The 10,307-nt window shown below is 33.2% G+C and overlaps 1 non-coding gene across 1 annotated transcript; it reads right to left on the minus strand.

Moving 5' to 3' along the window:
* Positions 1-3,551: 3,551 nt before the first annotated feature.
* On the minus strand, positions 3,552-3,658 carry LOC131174217 (small nucleolar RNA R71). The gene has a single exon (XR_009144465.1). It is a non-coding gene; the product is annotated as a small nucleolar RNA R71 (small nucleolar RNA).
* Positions 3,659-10,307: the final 6,649 nt, after the last annotated feature.

A 10,307-nucleotide genomic window follows, 5' to 3' on the forward strand; every position in this document is an offset into this window, starting at 1 on the left:
ATTTTTTTAAAATAATAAAAGGCTTTTCAAGATTTAAAAACCTTAAACCTGTGCTTGAAAGATAAAAGGATTTTTTAAATTATGATTTTTGAAAGTTTTTGAAACCACTAAATTAGTAATTTACTAAATACCAAAAAAGTTATGAAAGTTTGAAAACCTTACCTTAAAAAACTTTACTTTATAAAATCTTAATTTATTCTAAAAGGAGTGTAAAATGTTCAATAAACTAATCAAACTAAATTTACATATTATTTGGAATTGTGAATTAAACTTATTTTAAAAAATTATAATATAATTTTTACAAAAAGTGTACTAACTATTTTAAATTTTTTATAATTAAAATATATTAATTTAATTTAAAATTATTTTTTAATTATTTTTATTTAATATAATAAAAAAATATATATCTTTAATAATAATTTTAACAATCATGCTAAATAGACTATTAATTAATAATAAATATTTTATCTAATAATGGGTTTAAAATCATGCACCAGATTTAAATTACTTATGACCAAATACATTATCACACACTTGAATTATTTAACTTTTGTCTATTAAATACCTGAATTATTTCTATGACCTATTGAACACCTCAACTTCAAATAAACCTCACAATTAAACATAAAATTGCACAGTTACAAATAAGTGAAAAGCAATTGTGATGACGTGTAAAATTACTACCAAATGGCGAAAACTTACTCTTGGAAACACACCTCAATCTTTTCCTCTTTCTTTCTCTGTTTTATAACTCCAACTTATAACTTTCATTTCTTATCCTATATTATTTACTTTCATGATTTTTTCAGTTTCATCCAATTGAGGAGATTCATTCTTCACGTCTCACATACCCCTATGTGTTTTGAGTTACATGTGGCGGATTTTCCATGGAAACAAATATTGGAGTTGAAAGGAACGACGAAGGGAAGTAGGAGGAAGCTGGGTTTGGGAAAACTTGCTTTTCTTTGTTTTCAACCAAGCAACTCATTGATCTTGTAAAGCAAGTTTGTTCGGCTGGAAGGATATGGGAGACTAGTGCCGGCAATAGATGATGAAGTAATGGAGGTGTTCTTATTTATTTATTTACTTATTTATTTATTTATTGTTTTGGATAGAAATTCCATTAAATTATGTTGTACAACTTCAACATCATATTAAACTACATAAATACAAGCATTTTGAGCAAATTGTAAATTTCTTCCACTAGACTTCTTTGAAGCATTAGCATACCTCTTGTCAAATAACATAAATAAAACAACAAACTAATGCACCTCTATTAGTTTGACAACCCCAACAATCCTGCTAGGATTAATAAGCTTCAATTAAAAAGCTTGACCATAAGCAACCCGATAAGTGCATAATTTATTAATTTTACTCCCATTACATTTAGTGTTTTTAATGTGTTTTTATGTTTAATTCAGTTGGTTAAGTATAGTTATCTATTAGGCATATGTTTAGAGAGTTGTTGAAATAATTGTGTTAAATGGAGAAATTTGACTCTTGCTGTATTTTTCAGGGTTTTGGTGAAGTTCCGGAGCAATATAGTGTGGAAGGAAGCTTAGAAAGGTCGAAGGATTGAGAAGCATTATTGATACAAAGTACATGAGTCGTGTAAGCATAACCAGAGACCCGTGTAACATTCTGCCAGAAGGAAACTAGAGACCCGTGTAACATTCTGCCAGAAGGAAACTAGAGACCCGTGTAACATTCTGTGCTAATGTGAGATAGACCCACTCAGCTCCAGTAAGTTACACGGCCCAGTGATACACGGGTCGTGTATCCGTCGATAGTCAGATTCCTGATTTTGCTCCAATTGTAGTTTTTGACAGAAACTCTAAAAAAAACTAACCCTAGACCATTTATTATAAATAGAAGAGATAGTAGCCGACTTAGAGGGCAATTGAGACGCCTCCAAAATCATTCAGCAGCCTCTCCATTCATTTTTTAGAATTCTTCTTTATTTTTCTATAAGCCATGAGTGGCTAAGTTTTTAATTCAATTCAAGAGATTCAAGTTCTTTTGCTTGATTTGTGAGACCAGGTTCTTAATTTAATTTATGTCTTTTTGAATATATATTATTTTCTGATTTATTTGTCTTTGATCTATTGAATGATTTGCTAAAAAGGCCTATTAGTTGATTGTTTAATGAGATCAATTGCTAGTTCATCTTCATAATCTGTAATTGTTGTGTAAGATTGAACATAAGTTGCAATTAGGTTTTATTGATTATGATCCCAGTTTTCGATAATAACCTAAGGAAACAATAAGGTGGATTAAATGATTTATGCTTCATAAATTATTGTTCAGCTTAACTGCTTCCTTTTCTTAAAGAAGTTATTAATTTGATGAGGAGTGCTTAATACCAACTCAGTTAATAATTAGAGTCAATAAGAGTGTTGGGCTTGAATTGATGAGTATAGGGAAGTCAGGAGTTTACCTCGCTGTTTGGCAAATCTACTTAAGTATTCAATAAGAGATAATTGTATTTCTTTTGTTTATGATCAAATCAATGCATTGGAATGAGAATTACCTTGGACTGAAGTGTGTTTAAATTGAGATTTTCGTATTTAGTTCTTGAATTTTTGATTTCTTCTGATTTTGTGTTACAAAACCCCCTCAATCTTTGTCTCTTTCATTTTCTATTACACAAGAACACGAAATTTAATAATTTAGTCTCTAGGGTTCGACCTGGATTTACCACTTACTGTAGACAAATATTTCATAATTGGTAATTTCAGTTAATTTAATTTCTGGTGGATTTGACACCCACCAAGAATTTTGGCGCCGTTGCCGGGGACTGAAATTTATTGGATTTTGTGTTTTGTGTATTCTGTTATTAATTTTGTTTGTGAGTTGTTGCTGTTTTTAGGTTTGCGAAAAAAAAAATTTATGGTGTTACTGTTCATTAAGAATTTTGGTTAAATTTGGAGGGCGGCCCATGCCTAGTTTGAAAGAAACGACGCTCTGATCAAGACCAATCAATCCGTAGGATTCCTTGGCCCCACCCTCTTGAGGCCAAATTCAATTGTTTTCTAGGGTTTTGAGGAGTAGAAAAAACAGCTAAGCAGTTGAGAAAATTGGCTAAGCAAGGTAAGCTAATTCTGAGTACATCTAAAGGAGTCCAATCTCCAAAGAAGCTAAGTTCAGATTCGAATTCGGATTCAGAGTCAAATTCCAAAAACAAAACCATGGCTAGTAGAACTCTGAAAGAGTTGGTTGCTCCTAATCTAAACCAACAGCCTTTGTGTATTCAATACCCTGCTTTAAATGTTGCTTTTGAGTTGAAATCTGGACTAATATATTTGTTGCCTAAGTTTCATGGTCTTGCATGTGAGGATCCACATAAGCATTTAAAAGAATTTCATGTTGTGTGTTCTAGCATGAAACCTCAAGGAGTTTCAGAGGATCAAATCAAGCTTCGAGCTTTTCCTTTCACACTGGAGGGCACAGCGAAGGATTGGCTGTATTACCTTCCTTCTGGATCTGTCAACACATGGAATGGGATGAAACAGATATTTCTGGAGAAGTATTTTCCTGCTTCCCATGCTGCCAATATAAGAAAAGAAATTTGTGGCATCCGGCAGTGCAATGGAGAGAGCTTGTATGAGTACTGGGAGCGATTTAAGAAACTGTATGCAAGCTGTCCCCATCATCAAATAAGTGAGCAGCTTTTGATTCAATATTTTTATGAGGGACTTTTACCAATGGATCGCAGTATGATAGATGCTGCTAGTGGAGGAGCTTTGGTTGATAAGACATCAGATGAAGCAAGGAGGCTAATTACTAACATGGCCGTAAATTCTCAGCAGTTTGGAATGAGAATGGATCACACACCTATGAAGGTTAATGAGGTAAGTACATCTAACCTTGAGAAACAAATTTCTGATTTAACTTCTTTGGTGAGGTGGTTAGCTGTAGGGAATATGCAAACTGTTAAGGTACATGGAATTTATTCGGGTTCTGGTCATGCTACTCGGGTCATGCTACTGACATGTGTCCTACATTACAAGAGGATGAATCAATGCAACATGCTAATGTAGTAGGACATTATGAGCAGCCACAACGCAGGTATGATCCCTTATCTAATACTAATAATCCAGGATGGCGAGATCATCCCAATGTGAGTTATGGGAATCAACCGGTGCAAAACTGATACCAGCAGTAAAGACCACAAGTGAATCAACCACAACCACCTCCCTCAAATCAAGGTATGTCACTTGATGAAATTGTTAAGGCTTTGGCTAACAATACACAATAGTTTCAACAGGAGACCAGAAATAGCATTCAAAATATAGAGAGGCAAATTGGTCAGTTAGCCTCATTTGTGAGTAAGCTGGAAGCTCAAGGTTCTGGAAAGCTTTCATCACAAACAGTCATGAACCCCAGAGAAAATGCAAGTGCTATACTATTACGAAGTAGGAAAGAAGTTGATAATCAGACTCTACATGAGTCAATAAAAAAGAAGAAGCAAGGAGAAAAAGAGTCTGAAGTTCCTAAAGTTGAGGTGAATACTGAACCCAAACTGAATAAGGTTAATAATTCTATTCTTCCTCCATTCCCATGCAGGTTGGCTAAAAATAAGAAAGAAGAACAAGAGAAAGAAATTTTGGAAACTTTAAAAAATGTGGAGGTGAATATACCTTTACTTGATGCAATTAAACAAGTTTCCAAGTATGCTAAATTCCTTAAGGACTATGCACTACAAAGCACAAGTTGAGGAATAATGAGAAGATCAATGTGGGGGAAAATGTGTCGGCATTAATTCAGCAAAAATTACCCCCTAAGTGTAAGGATCTAGGTTCATTTTCTATTCCCTGCAGAATAGGTGATTCTAAATTTAAACATACAATGGCAGATTTAGGAGCATCTATTAATGTTATGTCAAATTCAATTTTTCAAACTTTAAATTTGGGTCCTTTGAAAGAAACCAATGTCATTATTCAGTTAGCTGATCATTCTAATGCTTACCCATTGGGAGTAGTTGAAGATGTGTTGGTGTAGGTTGGAGAATTGATTTTTCCTGCAAATTTTTACATTCTGGATATAGAGGATAGTGTTCCCACATCAAAGTCACCTTTGATTTTGTTTGAAAGACCTTTCCTAAAAACTGCCAAGACAAAAATTGATGTGGATGATGGTACCTTAACTATGAAGTTTGATGGAGAGACTGTCAAATTTAATATCTTTGATGCCATGAAGTACCCTGCTGATGACTATTCTGTTTTTTCTATTGATGTTGTTGATACAATTGTGCATGATGTTTTTGAGTTAAGCATGGAGGATGAGTTAGAAGTGATAATTAGTCAAGGAATTCAAGAAATCATATTAAGTGTAGAGGTTCAAGAGGCAGTAATGGCATTGCAGTCATTACCTCCTATTCAAAAAAGGTATGGAGTATCAAAGATTGACTTACCTGTATCTCACACAAAATTATTACCTTTTGTGGTGCAAGCACCAGCTCTTGAACTAAAGCCTTTACCTGAACATTTGAAGTATGTTTACTTGGGAGACAATGAGACACTTCCAGTTATCATCTCAAGTAATTTAACAAAGATTCAAGAAGATAGATTGACTAGGATTTTGAGAATACACAAGGAAGCAATTGGATGGACAATAGCTAACATCAAAGCTATAAGTCCATTAGTGTGCATGCATAGGATTTTACTGGAGGATGAGGCTAAACCAAGTAGAGAAGTTCAAACGAGATTGAACCCACAGATGATGGAGGTTATGAAGAAGGAGATTTTAAAGCTACTGGATGCAGGAGTTATTTACCCAATTTCAGACAGCAAATGGGTAAGTCCAGTCTAAGTAGTGCCAAAAAAATCAGGAGTCACTGTGTTAGCAAATTAAGATAATGAACTTGATCCAACAAGGATTCAGAGTGAATGGCGAATGTGCATAGACTATCACAAGCTGAATTTAACAACAAGGAAGGACCACTTCCCACTACCATGCATTGATCAGATGCTTGAGCAGTTAGTAGGCAAGTCTTATTTTTGCTTTCTCGATGGCTTTTCTAGATATAATCAAATTGTGATTGCACTGAAGGATTAAGAGAAGACTACCTTCACTTGCCCTTTTGGAACTTTTGCTTTTAGAAGGATGCCCTTCGGGCTTTGTAATGCACCTGCCACATTTCAGAGATGCATAATGAGCATATTTTCAGATTACATTAATACTTGCATTGAGGTATTCATGGATGATTTTACTCTGTATGGTGATTCATTTGATGCATATTTACATCATTTGACTTCTATTCTTGAGAGATGCATTGAGAAAAATCTTGTTTTGAACTATGAAAATTGTCATTTTATGGTGGAACAGGGGATTGTTTTAGGTTATGTTGTCTCTAATAGAGGTATTAAGGCGGATAAATCTAAAATTGATCTAATTATGAACTTACCCTACCCCACAACTATGAGGGAAGTATGCTTATTTCTTGGTCATGCAGGTTTCTATCGCAGGTTCATTAAGGATTTCTCTAAGATAGCATTGCCTTTATCTAGACTTTTGCAAAAAGATGTCCATTTTGAGTTCAGTGAAGAGTGTAAGGAGGCTTTCGACAAATTAAAATCTGCATTGACATCACCCCCTATTATCCAGGCTTCTGATTGGACTATAGCATTTGAAATTATGTGTGATGTGAGTAATTATGCAGTGGGAGCAGTTTTGGGGCAGTGTGTTGTGAAGCTCTTTCATGTGATTTATTATGCATCCAGAACACTCAATTCAGCTTCGCGCAATTATTCTGTGACTGAAAAAGAATTTTTAGCCATAGTTTTTGCTTTAGACAAATTTTGATCATATTTGCTTTGTCACACCTTACCCCTTTATAAGGCATAACATGATCCAGTAGAATACCTAATGAACTACCGAACCTCACCTACCGATAACTCATTAAGTACCCTACAAGGGATTTTAAAGTCATTTTCTTACTTTTTAGAAATGGTGAGCATTTTCTAATAAGTATTAAAACATTTAATTAGAGTTTGAAAACTAATTAAAATTTTTGTCCCTTTTTATTTTTTTGCAAATTTTAGAAAAATTTCGGCAGAGTGCCGTCTGTATTTTGAGAAAATAGTTCTTCAAATACCTGTGAAAAGCACTTCCAATGATTTATCTCATCAACTCAACAACTTCAACATCCACCACAAGAAATTTCAACATCATTTCTCAAATTCCAAAATTCAAATCAATAATTTCCAATTCAATATCATCCAAATAATGCTAAGTAATTTCATTCAAATTAAAACAAAATACTTTCATTCATTTTTCACTAAAGTTAAAACAAATTACATTCATCCAACTGGAATTTATATTAGAAAAATCCAAACTAATATTATTACAAATTTTATACAACTTTATACCACTTTATACAACTGTTCATAACCAATTTTACATGTCCATACAGTTACATATATTTACCTGCATCAAAATAATTTTTACAATTAAGGTATAAAATATATCCGATAGACTTCAAAGAAGGTAGTTTCTCAATCCTCAGCAGCTTACTCTGCTGCTCCTCTAGTCTCTATATCTATGACAGCAATAATAGCCATCGCTGAGTTCTAGGACTTAGTGGTGCACAACATACTAAAATAATCTTTATGCGAAATTTAAATCATATTTATTCAAAAATTAAACTGAACATGAAATATAAATTCAAACCATGATTTATAAGATTTTAATCCAAACAATTTCATTGCAAAAGTCTCAAAACAAATTTCATAAAAACACACAGTTATATCATGCCATTCGAAATAAATATCATCTCAATAGCCAGAGGCTAAGGAGAAGTCACAACACAAGGCTAGCTAGCTCAAATATATGGGAACCCATTCTTTTTCTTCTTCTACTGGCACACACCTCAACACTTCAGCCATAGAAGGAATCAAAATTCGAAACTGATTTCCCCCACTAGTCATGCTAGTGAAGTGTTCAAATATATGGTCATGACACTGTGGTTTCAAAACTTATCTTAACAATTTACTAAACATTTATTGCCATTTCAAACATACACAAATAAACTTTCAACAATTCAAAGCAAAAGCATAATACACATTTCATGCACTTTGTAAATGAATTTTAAAGCATATTGATGTTATGCACAAAACTTATACGAGTCACCTCTTGGCCTTGACTCGATCCTTCGGGTTCTTTCCTGGTGTTCTTTTCCACTGAAACACATAGTTTCACAATATTTCAGTACTATAACTTAGCATAAATCCAAAATTAAATTCAAATTCACTTTTATCTAGCTTATATATGCTAAACTTGACGTTCTTTAAAATTTGTGTTTCAGGGTTACTATTCACTGCATTATTCAAGTCAATTTGTTGACTTTCTAAGGCTTAATAGGTATGGAAATTCCAACTATACTCACATACCACATTTTGGTCACCAATTTTGTTGGTTTTGGTTGTTTTCTCAAATTTTAAGTCTTTTAGGCAAATTTGCAAAATTTCAGTTTTGTTGTCTTATGTTGCACTATTCCATTGGTCATGTTATTGTTAGAATTTGTCTAAGTTTTCTTCATATAAATTGTTCCTTAATGCCTTAAATTTATTCTCCTTTTTGAATCACTCCATTTGGAGTTTTGTAGCTCAAGTTATAGCCATTTGAATCATGACTGCCGGATTGGACTTACCCAGATTTTCTGGGAACCAAAACTGGTTCTGGTAGTTTTAGGTCACTAAATTTGGGTGGCTAAATGACTTGGTTAAGGGAATAATTTGAGTTTGTGTTCATCATGAAAGTTTTAGGTCTATATCTCAGCTTTCTACTGGTAAAATTTCAGATCATTTAGACCTATTTAGCCCAAGTTATGGCCAAATGAACAAACACTGTTCATTTAGTCATTTTTGTATAGGTCAAATTCCCTAAGTCTGGATTTGGCCAATTTGTTCACTAAGTTATGGTCACTTTCTTGGCATGATTCCTAAATGAAAAATGTGCCATTTTGTGTCTAATTTCATTCCCAATTGGCCTCACACTAATTGGGTTGGTAAATTTTTAGTTTTGATCCCTAAAAAGGACTTAGGTCATGCTGCCTATAGAATGACCATAACCAATCCGAATTTAAACTTAATTCTAACACTTCCTACACACCACAATTGGTCATACATGACCATTTTTCAACTTAGGTAAGGTTAGCCAAATCGTTTGGCTAATTCTTACATTTTTCCTCCTAAAACCCTAGGTGCGAAAACCCTAATTCATAAAATTCAAATCTAATGCATTCCAAACACCAATCTATAGTCTACATACATAATTCAACTTAAACAACCATTCAAAAACATAAAATTCACTCATTTCAAACCCTAATCTACTACTGGCAGAATTTCTATTTGGTCCCTCAAGGATAGTTTTCTTTTAATTTTAAGTATATTTCTAAGTTAATTGAACTAAGAACATAAATATTTAACTAAAATATTCAAGTTTAGATTACTAACCTCAAACTTTGACTTTCAAAATTTCCAAATCTTCAATTCCTTCCTTTTCTTTGTCCTCCAATCTTCTTTTCTACTTGAGTTAACAAGGTTTTATGAAGAAATTTGAGAGAAATTAGAGGTTATGTGCATGGAAATCAAGCATGAAACCAAGCTTTAATGGTGGAATACATGGAGAGAGAAGAGGGATGTGGGACGGCTGTTTTTGAGGAAGAAGAGTGAATAATTTTTTTCTTTTTTTCTTTTGTTTTTATGTCTTTATTAGGTGTAATTGACTTGGTCAAAAATTAAGTTAATTAAAATTAAATTTTGACATCATGTGTGATGTCATCCAATGAGGTAAGCATGATGTAATAAACTTTTTTTTTCTTTTTCTTTTACATTTAATTTTCTATTAGTTCTTTATTAAATTTTTTGATTCCAAAATTTTTTTTTCTCTGATTTTATTGGAAAGTTAGGTGAGGAGTCAGCTCTAGGGGCAAATTGATCAAATTGCCCCTCGCTAGTTCGGTCCAGTTTACTAGTTATTTGATATTTCTTCCGGATCCCTGACCTAATTATTTGACTGGCTTAATAATTCTTTTTCATGATTTTCTCTTTTCACTGTATTCACAATAGTCCTAAGGACCGCAGCATCACATTTTCCAGTTTGAAATTTGAGTTTAAATTGACCTCGCATTCCTTCTCGAGAAGGTCACCCATCGCTGTGACTCTCGGCTCATTTAACTTCTTGTATTCTATTTTTCTTATTTATACTTAACTAATTGACAATTACTAATTATTTGTGTTTAAGGCTTATCTAGTTGTCTTAAGTGTGGTTCTAATCCTCTTACTTGTCTGGACCAACACTGATCA

This window comes from Hevea brasiliensis, chromosome 15, assembly GCF_030052815.1.
Source record: "Hevea brasiliensis isolate MT/VB/25A 57/8 chromosome 15, ASM3005281v1, whole genome shotgun sequence".
Lineage (NCBI taxonomy): Eukaryota > Viridiplantae > Streptophyta > Magnoliopsida > Malpighiales > Euphorbiaceae > Hevea > Hevea brasiliensis.